Source organism: Kogia breviceps, chromosome 10 (genome assembly GCF_026419965.1).
Source record: "Kogia breviceps isolate mKogBre1 chromosome 10, mKogBre1 haplotype 1, whole genome shotgun sequence".
NCBI lineage: Eukaryota > Metazoa > Chordata > Mammalia > Artiodactyla > Physeteridae > Kogia > Kogia breviceps.
In genome coordinates this window covers 1,911,092-1,923,248 of record NC_081319.1, presented here as the reverse complement: position 1 = coordinate 1,923,248, position 12,157 = coordinate 1,911,092, and the positions used below count along the sequence as shown (strand labels likewise).

The 12,157-nt window shown below is 64.0% G+C and overlaps 2 protein-coding genes across 6 annotated transcripts in view; one reads left to right on the top strand and one right to left on the bottom strand.

Annotated features, from left to right (window-relative positions):
• EEFSEC (eukaryotic elongation factor, selenocysteine-tRNA specific) overlaps positions 1 to 12,157 on the bottom strand; it is a 223,154-nt gene that overhangs the window by 11,010 nt on the left and 199,987 nt on the right. The gene's annotated exons all lie outside the window — the stretch shown is intronic.
• Positions 1 to 12,157, top strand: part of GATA2 (GATA binding protein 2) — a 38,546-nt gene that overhangs the window by 18,910 nt on the left and 7,479 nt on the right. Inside the window, exons 1-2 of one of the 5 annotated variants that reach the window (XM_067043325.1) lie at positions 9,147 to 9,241; positions 11,359 to 11,563. The exons of 1 other annotated variant lie outside the window; for it this stretch is intronic. The gene's annotated coding sequence lies outside the window, so the exon portion shown is untranslated. Of the gene's footprint in view, positions 1 to 6,325; positions 6,344 to 7,152; positions 7,244 to 8,871; positions 9,242 to 11,358; positions 11,564 to 12,157 lie in introns of those variants that run through there. 3 more of the 5 variants (XM_067043326.1, XM_059076709.2, XM_067043324.1) reach the window with 3 other exon arrangements.

The window sequence follows — 12,157 nt, the reverse complement described above, 5'->3', positions numbered from 1 at the left end:
TCTCTGAAAAAAAGCCTGGGTTCAGTATTTGTAAATGTGTGGTCTTTGCCCCTCACAGTTGCTATCACAATTTGTGACAATGTATTAATTGATGTCAAGTTGGCTTGCTCCCTGAGGCAATCCATGGATGGGTACCACAGCCATTTTGTTCAACACTGTACACCCAGCGTCCAAAACAGTGTGGCCTAGCACATCATTTTAAAGTGCTGATTGGACTTATTAACTAACCATTTACGAAGTGGTTTACAGTACCTGGAGGGAGAAAGATATTGGAAATACCCCCAAAGCGTGCAGAGAAGGAAGGCCGAAAGCAACACAGCCACAGCACCCAGTATTTCTATGAGGGACACGTCCCTGACCCAGGGGCCTGAATTTGGTGGCCGGGGACCCTGGGGCCACCAGGGCAGGCGACACCAAACCCATCATGGCATCACTGTGCAGAATGTGGGCCCAGGGCAGCCAGTGTTTCAAGAGAAGCTGGGAATGAGTCTGTTTATGTGAAATCTCCCACTTCACAATAGTGTTAACAATTAGTTGTTGCATGAGCCCCTGGGACTTGGGCTGCCAATTTTCAAAGGCTGGGCTACAAAACTCTTTTTAAATACATGCTCATGAGTAAGTCTTGTAACAACCCCGGCGGCCGACCTGAGGCTCAGAGTAGGGAAGTGACTGGCCTAAGGCCACCAGCCAGGAGGGGTGATGTGTGCTGGGAAAGTCCTGGCCCTAGATCCTGAGCTGCTTACTTCCAGGAGGGAATGGGAGCGTTCCTGAGGAACACGGCGCTAATTCTCAGAGCCCTCTGGGTGGGCTGGGCCTGGCCTGGTGCCCGATTAGCCCCTGCAGAGGGAGATGGGCAGGTCGAGCTCCACCTGGAAGCCCATTCAGGCTGTGGCCTTCTCTTGGCTCCAGACACCGCTCTGTCCAAGCCCAAGCGCAGCAATTAATCATCGTCACCTCTTGACAACGCTGGTATAATTACCTTGTGTTATGAGTGAAGTGTCGGGGGCCTAGGCCTGGGGAGAGAGGCAGGGCACCCTGAGGATGGGGCTGACTGTCCCTGCCCTCCCAGCAACAGCGGGCGCACATGCTGGAGGGCTCCGCGGTGGTCTGTCCTCAAGCCCCCGACCCCGTACTTGCAGGCTGCGGCAGGGCAGTGGAGCCAGGCACCGCGGGGCCAGGGCGTGGGTGGTGGGATGGTATAACGGTGAAGAAAAGGTGCCGGGTCCGGCCTATCTGCCCTCATTCCCTTGTCCCCAAAGGATTCCAGCGGCTCGGCTGTTGTGAGGAACAAGACAGACCCCCCCCCACTCCCAGGGAGCAAGCAGAGACAAGACGCTTTTATATTGTGCTAAGTACTCACTATAAAAGAAATATATAGAATCGACCGAGAAAAGTGAGGCAGAGGAGGGCAACTCTGCTCTTGGGGGGGTGGGGGGGTGACATCTGGGTAGACGTCCTGGGCTGGGAAAGTTCTGGTCCCAAAGAACAGGAAGGAGGCAAGAGAAAGGGACCGGGTCTGAGGGGTCAGCAAGCCCTGTTATGTAGGTTCCAAAGGAGTTTGGCTTTTACTCTAAGTTCAGAGGGTACTTCTAATAAATGATTTCTTGCTCCGCCTGGCCCTGGGGGCACAGCAGTGGCAGAACGAAGCCCCTGCTCTGCAGAACCCAGCTCCTGGAGGAAGGGACCCCGGCCCACCTCTCCATCCCGGCGGCTGTCTCCCCAGACCCCGGTCGGAGACCCGCGGCCGCCAGGTGGCGCTCTGCGCCTGCGCACCGCCCGCCGCTCCGGGGTCTCCGGGCCCGAGACCAACCCGCGCGGGGGAGGGGCGACGGGGGGCGGGGGCGGGGGCGGGGCCCGCGCCGCAGGTTGTGTGACTTTGGGTTTGACCTGCCTGGGGAAGAGCTAATCCCGCTTGATAATAGACTCCCGGGAGATAGGGAAAATGGCTGCGGAGCTATCTGCGTCGCCATGGGGACCATCGCACGCGCTCGCACACGCGGGCGCGCACCAGAACACACGCGCGCACGCGGGTGGGGCGCGAGCCCCCGGAAAAATACAGCCTTTGTCGGCGGCGCTTGTCACTCACGGCGCGGGGACCTCTGGCGGCTGGGCTCTGGTCTCTCTTACCCCGGGTGCAGAGCGACGAGGCTCTGGGGCCCCTGGCAGGGCGTCCCACCGAGGCGGGTTGGGACCCCTGGGTGTTGCCAGGAAGACCCCTCTCCCTCACACAGCCACACACCCCGGTTGGGTCACAAGCACTCATGTTACACGGCACAAACCACTCCTTCCACTGTGGCGTCTATCACATCCGCACGCACCATTCTGTCCCTGTGGCGGCGGCCGGCTCGTGTGTCCCGCCCCCAGCCACAAGCAGGCACAGGGACAGGCCCCTGCCCGGCTAGCAGCGCCCCGGAGCGCACACGACAGATACACAGGACACAGCCGCCCTCACGCAGACGTGTGCACACCCCAAGCCGCACGCCGGGTGCGCACTCCTGGGAGTCACAGGATGGGAGGGTGCACATGCCTAAGAGGATGCGTGGCCCGAAGCCCCTGTAACACACCCATGCCTGACACCCCCACCCTGGTGGCAGGCGACACCACCTCCTGAGTGCGCTCCTAGACGGCCCCGCGGAGGGCAGACTCATGAAGGCACTCACGGGGCCACGCCCCGCACACACCTGTGCCCACGCGCTGGCACAGCTGCTCCTTCACACACGTGTCTACTCACCCTGAGGGACAGGAATGCCCACACGGTCACGTGCAACGCCCCTTCCTCAAGCGGCCTCACCTGGGCCATCCCCAGCCAGCGCGAGCGCTCCACTGGTTTGAAGCGCCCGCGTGCGCACTAGCGCCCTTGCTTGTTCGGTGCCCACTCACTGGCACACCCGCCTGCCCATCCAAGCACGCCGGGCACACCCGAGGGCTCCCACTCGGGTGCCGCTGGCAGGCAGGCGGGCAGGCGGCACGGCACCAGGCGCCCGAGTGCCCCCCGCGGACGGCTATCTGCCTGCCCATCAACGCGCGGATCTGCGGTGGTAAATGATGCATTCGATGGCGGGCGCATTTGTTGTGCGCGCTCTGAAAGGGCTCCGATAATCTGGAAGGCAGAGATAAGGAACACCATTTATTCCGCGGCACTTTGGAAACAATTCCCAGCCCTGTACAACCCCATCCTCGGGCAGCCTCCGGGAGCCGGGCAGATAACGATTGGCTATTCATTATCTTCGCCGGGAACAAAGATTAGCCGGCCGAGATGAAAAATTACCCCCGGACAGTGGCGCAGCCCCGCGCGGACCCCCCTGCCCGCTGCTGCCTCCCGCCCCCCGAGCCTTGGTGCCCCGCCCGGCCCGCGGGCTCTGCGCTCACGCCCTCCCGGCCGCCTGCCGTCCTGAGTGCTCTCGTGGGCTCTCGGGGCGCGGGGCCCCTGGCTGTCCCTCCGTCTCAGTCTGTCCACCCCGCCCAGCCCATCTTTCGTGTCCCCGCTTTCCCCTCCTTCCGTCTGGGGCCCTTTCTCCTCCCTCCCTCCACCCACCGAGGTCTCCGAACCTCTCTGGGTTCTCTTCTCTCTTCTCATCTCTCTTTTTGTCCTTTCGCACTCTCTCCTCTCAGTATCCTCTCCGTTATCTCTCTCTCGTCTCTCCGTCCCCGTCTCTCTCTGGTTAACACTTTCACTGCTTTTCTTCCCATCTCTCTGACCCTTGCTGACCCTTTTTAGTTGTTTCTCTCTGTCCCTGAGTGTCCCCAACCCACCCCTCCACCCCCCACCAGTCCCTCTATCACTGTTACTTTTAAAAATCTGTCCTTGGGTCTCCCCGTTTCATCCCCCTTACCTATCTCTCTGAGTCTTTCTATCACAGACTCTCCATGTCTCTCCATCCACCCCAGAGGGCCCCACGTCTCCTGCCCTCTCAAGCCGTGTTCCTGACCGCTGACCAGAGGCTGGGAGGCTCCAGCCAGCTCTCGCTGGCCCAGCCCAGCAGGGAGATGGCAGCTGGAGTGGGGAGTGTGAGACCCGGTACACCCCTCCAAGGAAACAGGGCAGAACTAGGAAAGGCCCTGTAGACACAGCCCCTGCTGGGTTCACGGGGGTGTGCTCCTGTGCCCCAGGACTGGCTCCCCCTCCCCCCTCCCCCCAAAGAGGCTGGGGTTTGGGGAGCGGGTGGTCCCAGAGAGGCCGCCTCATTAGAGCAGTTATTCAGCACGGCGCTGGTGTAGGCAGATATGCCTTATCAGCTCATCTCCCCCTCCTACAGACAGACAGAAAGTGCCCTCACAAATGGCACCCTGGAGCTCCTCTGGCTGCCTGCCCTGCTGGTTAGGGAAAGTGTGGATGGCAGGCAATCTGGAAAGACACACATACAGTGTCACCCAGGGACACACTCCTCCAAAGACCACAGACACAGAGTAGCACTGGGCAGAGAAACATACATTGTTCAAAGATATATTCATATACTCAGATGCCCACACCCCACATACACAGATACAAACACCCCACCCAGCACGCATGAGTTCCACACGGAGCTATACACAGACATGCAGACACATTTGAATACACTCTCCACCCTCCCAGCATCAGTTCGATACACACCCATGCCTGTGCTGTTAAAGACAGAGACAGACCCCAGTTCATAGACACAGGGTACCCAGGGACACACTGCTACTGACCCATCCAGGGACAGACACCAATTTATAGACAAACACTTGGAAATACCCACTTCCCATCACAAGGTCTCAGGACACAGTGATCTCACAGATACACAGCCACAGGGACACACATCCAGTTCCACAGATGCTCCCTCCCAAGTGCACTTTCGGGGTCACATTCTGAAACGCCCACACACAATGCACAAACTCTCCGGGTCGCACGGGATAGAGACCCTCAATACACGAACTGTCTGGGACCCACAAGAAGAAATGGACATACTAACAGACTCAGTTTTGCAGACTTCCCTTCCCATGTGCTCGCAAATGTACACACACACACACACACACACACACACACACGGGCACGCAGCCCAGAGTACATGCACAGGCATTACAGTCACCGCCAGCTTCAAAGAAAAACCCCCACACAGCAGATGCCCGCAGAGGCTGGACAAACCTTCTCTCTGGGCGCACCTGGGCAGGGACTTCCCAGTCTTTCCAAGGCGAAGCACTTTCTCTTTGGGCCAAAGGTCCCCACAGCACTTTCACTCTCCCTGGGCAGCTGGGATGGGACTTCAGCTGCCCTGTTGACTCTCTTGGTAGGAACTTCGGAAGTCCAAGCACCAGACTTCCTAGCTCCCAAGCCCAGGAGTTTCTTGGGGTGAAGACTTCGATACCCCACCTCCTCCACCCAGCCTTCCAAGGACAAGCCCTCTACTCCCTTGCTCCCTCCTCCTGCTCGAGGGTTGCTTTGGGATGGGCCAGGGAGATGCCTCAAACCCCACTTCTAAAACGCTCTGGTGTGATCTGGAGTTGGGGAGTTAGGGTGGGGTACAGGTGGGGCAGGGAGAGGGGCTTTGTCTACACTTAGCCAAGTCAGCCTGGAAGTGGGGCAGTTGTGTGTGTGTGTGCGTCAAGCTGCATTTGAGTGTGTGCATGTGTTCATGTCCGTGTGGCCCAGACCTCCTGCCTGAGGATGTCCACGCCGCCACAGCTGTGTGTGCTAACGCGTGTGCTCGGATATGTGTGTGGCCGAGTGAGCCCTCCTGAAGGCGGGTCAGAGGAGGAGGAGCGGGCGTCTGTGTGCGTGCGTGTGTGAGCGCCTGTGCCCACGGCTCTGGAGGTCCCCGGGGAGAGAGTATCGGAAGAGAGACGGCCGGCCTTTCTGAGCCCGCATCCCGGAGAGCGGGGGTGCGCCTGTGTGTGCGCCCCTGCGAGGGCGGGGGTGGTCTGGAGTCGTGGCGAGTAGGGTGTGTGCGCCCTGAGTGCCTACCGCCCCTCGGCCCGCCGCCCGGCGGCTGGACCAGGGAGACGGGCCGCAGCACCCCGGGCACCCTCCTGCCCCCCTGCGGCGCTCCCGCCCCCCTCAAAGTGCTGTCGAAATAAAAGCAGGGGCGCTGCGGCCGAGGGAGGGAGAGGCAGCAGGAACGAGAGCGAGGCGGCGGCGCCAGCGCCGCCGGGACACGCCGCTCGAGTCTATCTCCCGGTTGCCGTCGCCCCCACCCCAGCCGGCCCCCGTCATCCACCCGGCGAACAAAAGCGGCCCGACGCGCACCATGCGGCCGTTCGCCGCGCCGCCCGGGCCCCCCTGGTAACGCCGGGATCCTTTGCGCCCCGCTCGCTACGCACCGCGCTGCGCGCCCCGCTCCGCCCCGGCCCCGTCCGCCCGGGGGCGCCGCCCGCCGCGTCTCGCTCGGTAAGTCGCCCCTTCTCCGCCTGGCCAGGGCCCTGCCAGCCCCCAGGCTCGGCCCAGCTGGCACCCGAATCGCGCGGTCCGCCTGGCCCGGTGGCCCCTGACATGTGGCCTTCGGGGCTCGCCCTGGCTATACCGGCGCCTGGAACCCCGGGTCACAGGGGCCTAAACCTGAGGGAGCGTCTGGAGAGTTGTGGACAGCAGGCCCGCCTGGGGCCCGCCGCCTTCCCATTTCTCGGACGGAGCCGTAGGCCTCGAGGCCCGGTTATTCCGAGAGCCGCAAAGCCCCGCCCCGCCCAGCCCCAGTGCTGGGCCCTTTGTCTGGGCCGCCCCCCACCTCCGGGCCGCGGCGGCGATGCGCCCGAGCCGGGCCGCCTTCGCCGGCTGCACCTGCCGGCTGGTCCCGTGCGCCGGCTTTGCGCGGCTTAACCCGGCGCGCTCCTGCGTGCGCCGCGCCCCGCGGCCCTTTATCCCGTGTGGCTGGGGTGCGGGTGGGGGAGAGAGCACGGGGTCTGGAAGTCTCCCGCCTGCCCCGAGCTGGAGTCGGAATCCTTTTAGTGGGATTTCAATAAGAATGGGGCCGCCGCGGTCTCGGGATCTGCCTCCGGGAGGCGGGAGGCGTAGACGGCGGCGGTCTGGTCTGTCTGGACCCAGGGCATTTAGAATCCTTCGGGCGGAGGCCGGGCTTGAACTCCAGGTTGCCTCGGCAGCGAGGGGAAAGCTCTGGCGTTCAGGGCCCCCGGATGTGGCGGCCGCTCCTTTCCCGGAAAACGCGGAAGGAAATTCGTTGTTTTGGAAAAAGCCACGTCTCCCGGGGTCGGGAACATCTGGCAGTGAGCTCTGGGTCTACGCAGGCACCTCGCGCTGGGATTCGTTCATGAGCAGGCAGGATTCGAGAAGCAGGTAGGGCCAGTGCGGCTGCCCAGGCGTCTGGGGAGCGTTTCCCAGTCGGGTTGACAAATTGCAAACAAATTGCGTCTAACGAAACGGCTTTACCAGTTGTCCTGCTGCCGGGCCGCGGGGCTGCCAGGCCTCCGAGCCCACCGTGGCGTTCACGGAGGAGGGAGAAACGCGGCTCGATTGTCTGCAGGTCTCCGCAGGGCCCCTTGCTGTCGGGCTTGGAGGTGGCGGTTAGAACCTCCCTCGTAAGGAGATACCGTGTCTCCGAGGAGTCTCCACCCAGGGTGCGGACACGAGTAGGACGTTGGACCCTGGTCTTTACAATTCAAAGAGGCCCGTAAAACGGTTGTGGTGGGAGAATTAGCATGGAGGCGGGAGGAGAGGGAGACTTCAGATTTGGGGGCCTGGAAGTGAACCTCAAAGAGGAGAGGCTGTTGGATCCCTGGTCGCCTCACTGGGGAGCCCCTCTGGAGGAGGGCTGAGGCCCGAGGAGATCTGAGGCCTTGCCTTAGAGGGGACTTCTGAACCCCTCTAGCTAGAGCGGCCCCCACTTCCTCCTCAGTACCCCTCAAGGCACATTGCCAGTGAGGCGCTGTGTTGCAAATTAAATACCCCTAAGGAAGGCAGCCCCTAAGCAAACGGATTTCTTTAAACACCTCCTCCACTGCTGGCCAATTAGATGCCCATAGGAAAAGGTGAGAATTAGGTTGCAGAGAGAGGGCAAACTTGTGGTCCCAGAGGGGCCGCCTCAGGTGAACCAAATTTAAACAAAGGGCAGGGAGGGGAGGGTCGCACTGGATGGGGAAGACCTGAGCAGCTGAGTGCCGGGCCGAGGCCTTGCGGGTCTCTAGAACCGGGCTTCGGATCTCTGCACCCCCAGCTCCCGAGATAGCACCCCGGGCGGCTCCGAGCCGCGTTCTGCTAGGGAATCTCCAGTCATTTGGAAAAGGTCGTTAGAAAATTCAGTTTTGCCGCTGCCCTTCCCCAGTCCTTTATAAAATCTTGTTCCCACGTAAGGAAAGTGACAGCTTTAGCGCGACCAAAGGGCAGCGGCCCGCATTTGCAACAATACTTGGGAGTGAACAAAAAAAAAAGGAAGGAAAAAAGGAACGTGTCTCTCTAAACGTGTTCTGGAGACCCCAAAGTCCGAGGCCGTAAACTGAAATAAATCATCCCTCCGGAGCCCCGAGGATGTCCACCCCAGTCCATCCCGGGAGCTGACCTGACCCTCCCTGGAGGTTTGCTCCATCCGAAGTGATGAGATGGCCTCGCTGCCCGGTGGGCAAGGCTCCTGGTTATGTCCATCGGTCTGCCTGGCAGACACACTCACCGGCGGGACACCCCCCCCCCGGCCTATTATGGGCCAGCTAGGGGCCCTGGGGCCTGGTGCCCCTCTTTTCTCTCCCAGACGGGTTAGTTGCTGCTGGAGAACGCAGCAGTCCCGCGTCCAACGCAGGAACTCCAACCAATGTGGAGGCCTCAGCCAAGCCGGCTGCCTGTCTGCCTTTTGCAGGGAGGCAACCCCACGGCCTCGAGAGACCCTGGCAGGGTTCCCCTTTCCCTTTTTTATCTCTAGGCCCGGATTGCGGGAAGGGAGGCTGGTGCAGATCTCTCGAGGCCCCTGCTCGAGCATTGCTTAACTGCCCTGCTAAGCTCCTCTTCGCGGCGATTTTCTGAGCCGCCGATCGGGGTAATTAAATCCCCGCCCGCGCTCCGTGCTGCGCCAGGACGGCGGGCAGCAGCGCAGGGCTGCCGTTTGGGCAGGGGCCCGCCCGGGCGGGTCACCTCCATGCCGGCAGTGGGCAGGACGCTGCCCCGGAGGGGCTTCAGGCTGCCCCGGAGGAGCTTGAAGCCGAGCTCTCGGTGATGAAACTGCAGACCCACCCAGAACCGGAGATAATTTGAATCGCGCCTTTGGGGGGAAAAAGGCGATTACCTGCTTTCCTGAGGGCTCGGAACGACCACCTCCCTGCGAGCCGAGGCTCCGATCGAGGCCCCGCGGTAAGCTTCCGCTCGGCTCCGGCGTTCACCGCCTCGCGGTCGGCCTGAGGGTCGGGGGCCTCCGGCGCTCGGTCCTGGGGTTTGAGCTCCTGTGGGGCAGCCTGGCCGAACACGGGGGATTGTCCCCGAGGCCGTGTGGTCTTTGAGAAGCTCCTGCTGGGCTCCGAGGCCACGAAACAGGCGGGGGGCCTCACGGCGATCGCGTTTTACGCGTTGACGAATCGTAAGCTAAAGGCTGCGAGGAGAAACAGACGTACGGAGAGACACCGGGTCTGGGCCAGACCGCTAGCGTTTCGGGGCGCGCGAACAGGGAGGCACGGAGGCCGCTCACCTGCCCGGTCCGGCTGCCGAGGCCCGGCGCCCGCGGCCTCGAGCTCCCGCTCCCGGCCCCGGCGCGCCTTACTCGGCGGGCGCCGGCCTCCTCTCCCGCAGACCGGAGTTTCGAGAAGCCCGGGCCCCGCGCGCCTGGGAGTGGAGCGGAGCGGGAGGCGCGCGGGCGGCCAGGGCAGACGGGCCCCCAGGGCCGGAGGCGCGCGGGTTCCCAGCGGGATGGGGCTCTGCACCCCTGTCCCCGCGCCTTTACCTGCGCCAGGGCCTCGGACAGACGAACGGACAGCCGGACGCAGAGGCGGGAGGAGGCCCCCAGCCCGAGCCCGCGCCCGCGACCCCTTGGCGCTGCCCAGAGCTGGCCTGGGAGAGGGTGACGGGGGCGCGCCGGCGGAGCCGGGCCTGGCCTGGTGCCCCCCGAGCTGAGGGGACCGAGGGCTTTCCTCCCTCCTCAGATTATTAAAAAGTTCATTTCCTGGCGAATCGGGTGACGTCAGGGGCCCGGCGTCGCGGTGGCGGGGCTGCCCGGCCGGAGAAGCCGCCTCCAGTTACCCAATTACCGACTGTCAATCCCGCCGCCCCTCCCCCACCCTCCCGGGGGTGGCCAGGGCCCCGGCCCTCCCCCCTGCTGCGGACCCACCTAGCATCCCTCTGGGGTTCTACCCCCGAGAGCCGAGAGCCGAGGACCAGCGAGGGGAGGGGGCTGAGGATGTCGATTACTCCCCATTACCCCCGCACCTGTCTCTTCATCCCCCCCCCATTTTTTTTTTGTTCCCGACCCCCCTCCTGGGGCGTAGGCTCCCTTCAAGCCTCGGTCTCCTCCGTCTATACAATGGGGGAGAGCAAAGAGATTTGTGCACCCGGCCCGCTTCACCCACAGAGCCGGATCTCTGGACTGGAGGCTTGTGGAGAGCAGTTCCAGGTGACTTAGGGGACGGAGTTCTCAGACCACCATCTCCCTCTCCCCAGGGGCCGCCTTAGGGAACCCCCCCCCCTTCCCGAGGAAAAAAATGCCTCCTCCTGCCCGGAGGCGTCTCCTTCGAGCCAGAGCCGGCGCCGGCGCCAGTCCGGGTCTGCACGGCCTCGCCCCAGGCAGTTCGGCCCGTTGGTCTGCGAAGGCCACGCCCGGGAAGGGGACGCCCCCTCCCCCTCTCCGGAGCCGCCAGCCAGGCCACCTCCACCAGGTCAGGCCGTCCTAAGCGGCCTCTTGTCCGAGGCCCAGGTGCCCTCGGGGGCCCCGTAGTTCCTGCCCTTCACCGATCCTGCTGTCCCGCAGCAGTCCTCCCACCCCATCCCCTACCCGCCGCTTAGCCAGAGCCCCAGTTGGGGGAGGGAACGGTCTCGGTAGGTAGTTGGACTCTCAGGGCCACGTTCAGTGGTAAAGGAGGTGTGATCCGAGAGGGTGGAAGGGCTGGCGTCCCAGGGAGAGGACACCCAAACATCCAGAGGGTGCGCAGCCCAGGCTCCCGGGGAGGGGGCCCAGTTGGAGGTTAGTTACTGGGAGGAGGGCCCGGAGGTTAGGGGAGCCAAGAGCGTCCGCAAGAGGGGGCGCACAGTCGGCCCGCGGGGTGCGGGTCCTGGGGCGAACGTCGGCAGCAGGGGCCGCCGGGAGGGCGCGGGGAGGAGGCGGGCAGTCGCAGGGGGGCAGGCCCGCGGGTCCGTCCGGGAGTCCAGGGGACCGGGAGTTGCGGGCGCAGCCAATGGGGGGGCGGAGGCTGGGCGGCGCGCGGCGCTGATTGGCTGGCGCGGGCTTCTTAGGCGTGCGCGGCCCCCGCTTCATGTCTGTGCAGGAGTCGCGAGCTGGCGCCAGGGCGGCCGGAGGATGCCGAGGGGCCGGAGCCGGGCGGGCCGGAGGCCGAGGCGCGCGCTGACCCCCGCTCCCACCCCGTGAGCCCCGCCATCCGCCCGACGCGCCGTCCCTGAGCCCGCCGCCCCCCGGGCTCCCGCCCGTGCTGCCCGCTCCGAGGCCGCGCCCCCTCCCGCGGCGCTGCGTGTGTAAGTTTGGGCTTCGAGAGCGGGCCGGGGGCCTGGGGCGCGCCGGGCTCCGAGAGGTCACTGCGGGGGCCGGGGCCCCGCGGGCCAGGCTGCGGGTGACTGCTTCGGTGTGCCTCGGCGAGAGGTCCTGCTCGTGTCGCCGGGCAGTGCGCGCGGGGGGTGGGGGTGGGCTGGCTCTGGGCTCGTGGGGCAGCGTGTGTGTTTGGGGAGGCGAGGTCAGTCCGTGTCAGCGCCAAGTGTAGTTCTGTGCGTGTCGCTAGCATCGTGTGCCCCCGTGGGTGCTCGGGCGCCTGTCTTCAACTTCCAGTTGGTGTTTATGTGTTTGTGTACAGGGCTGGTGCGAGGGTGGGGGGACGGTGAGCGTCCGGCTGAAGTGCGACTCTGCGCGTTTGTTGGGGCCGCTGTTGTCGGTGCTTGGCCCCGCGTGTGACTCCGTGCGCACAAGTGCGTGGCTCCGGGACCCGGGTCACTGTGGGAGCGTGCGTGGCTGAGCCGGCTCCCCCACCCTCCTTTCGTTTTGAGCTTTGGGCTTTCCTCCCAGCCGGGACCGGCCTGCGGCTGAACTCGGCTGGGGCGCAGCGGCGCGCGGGACGC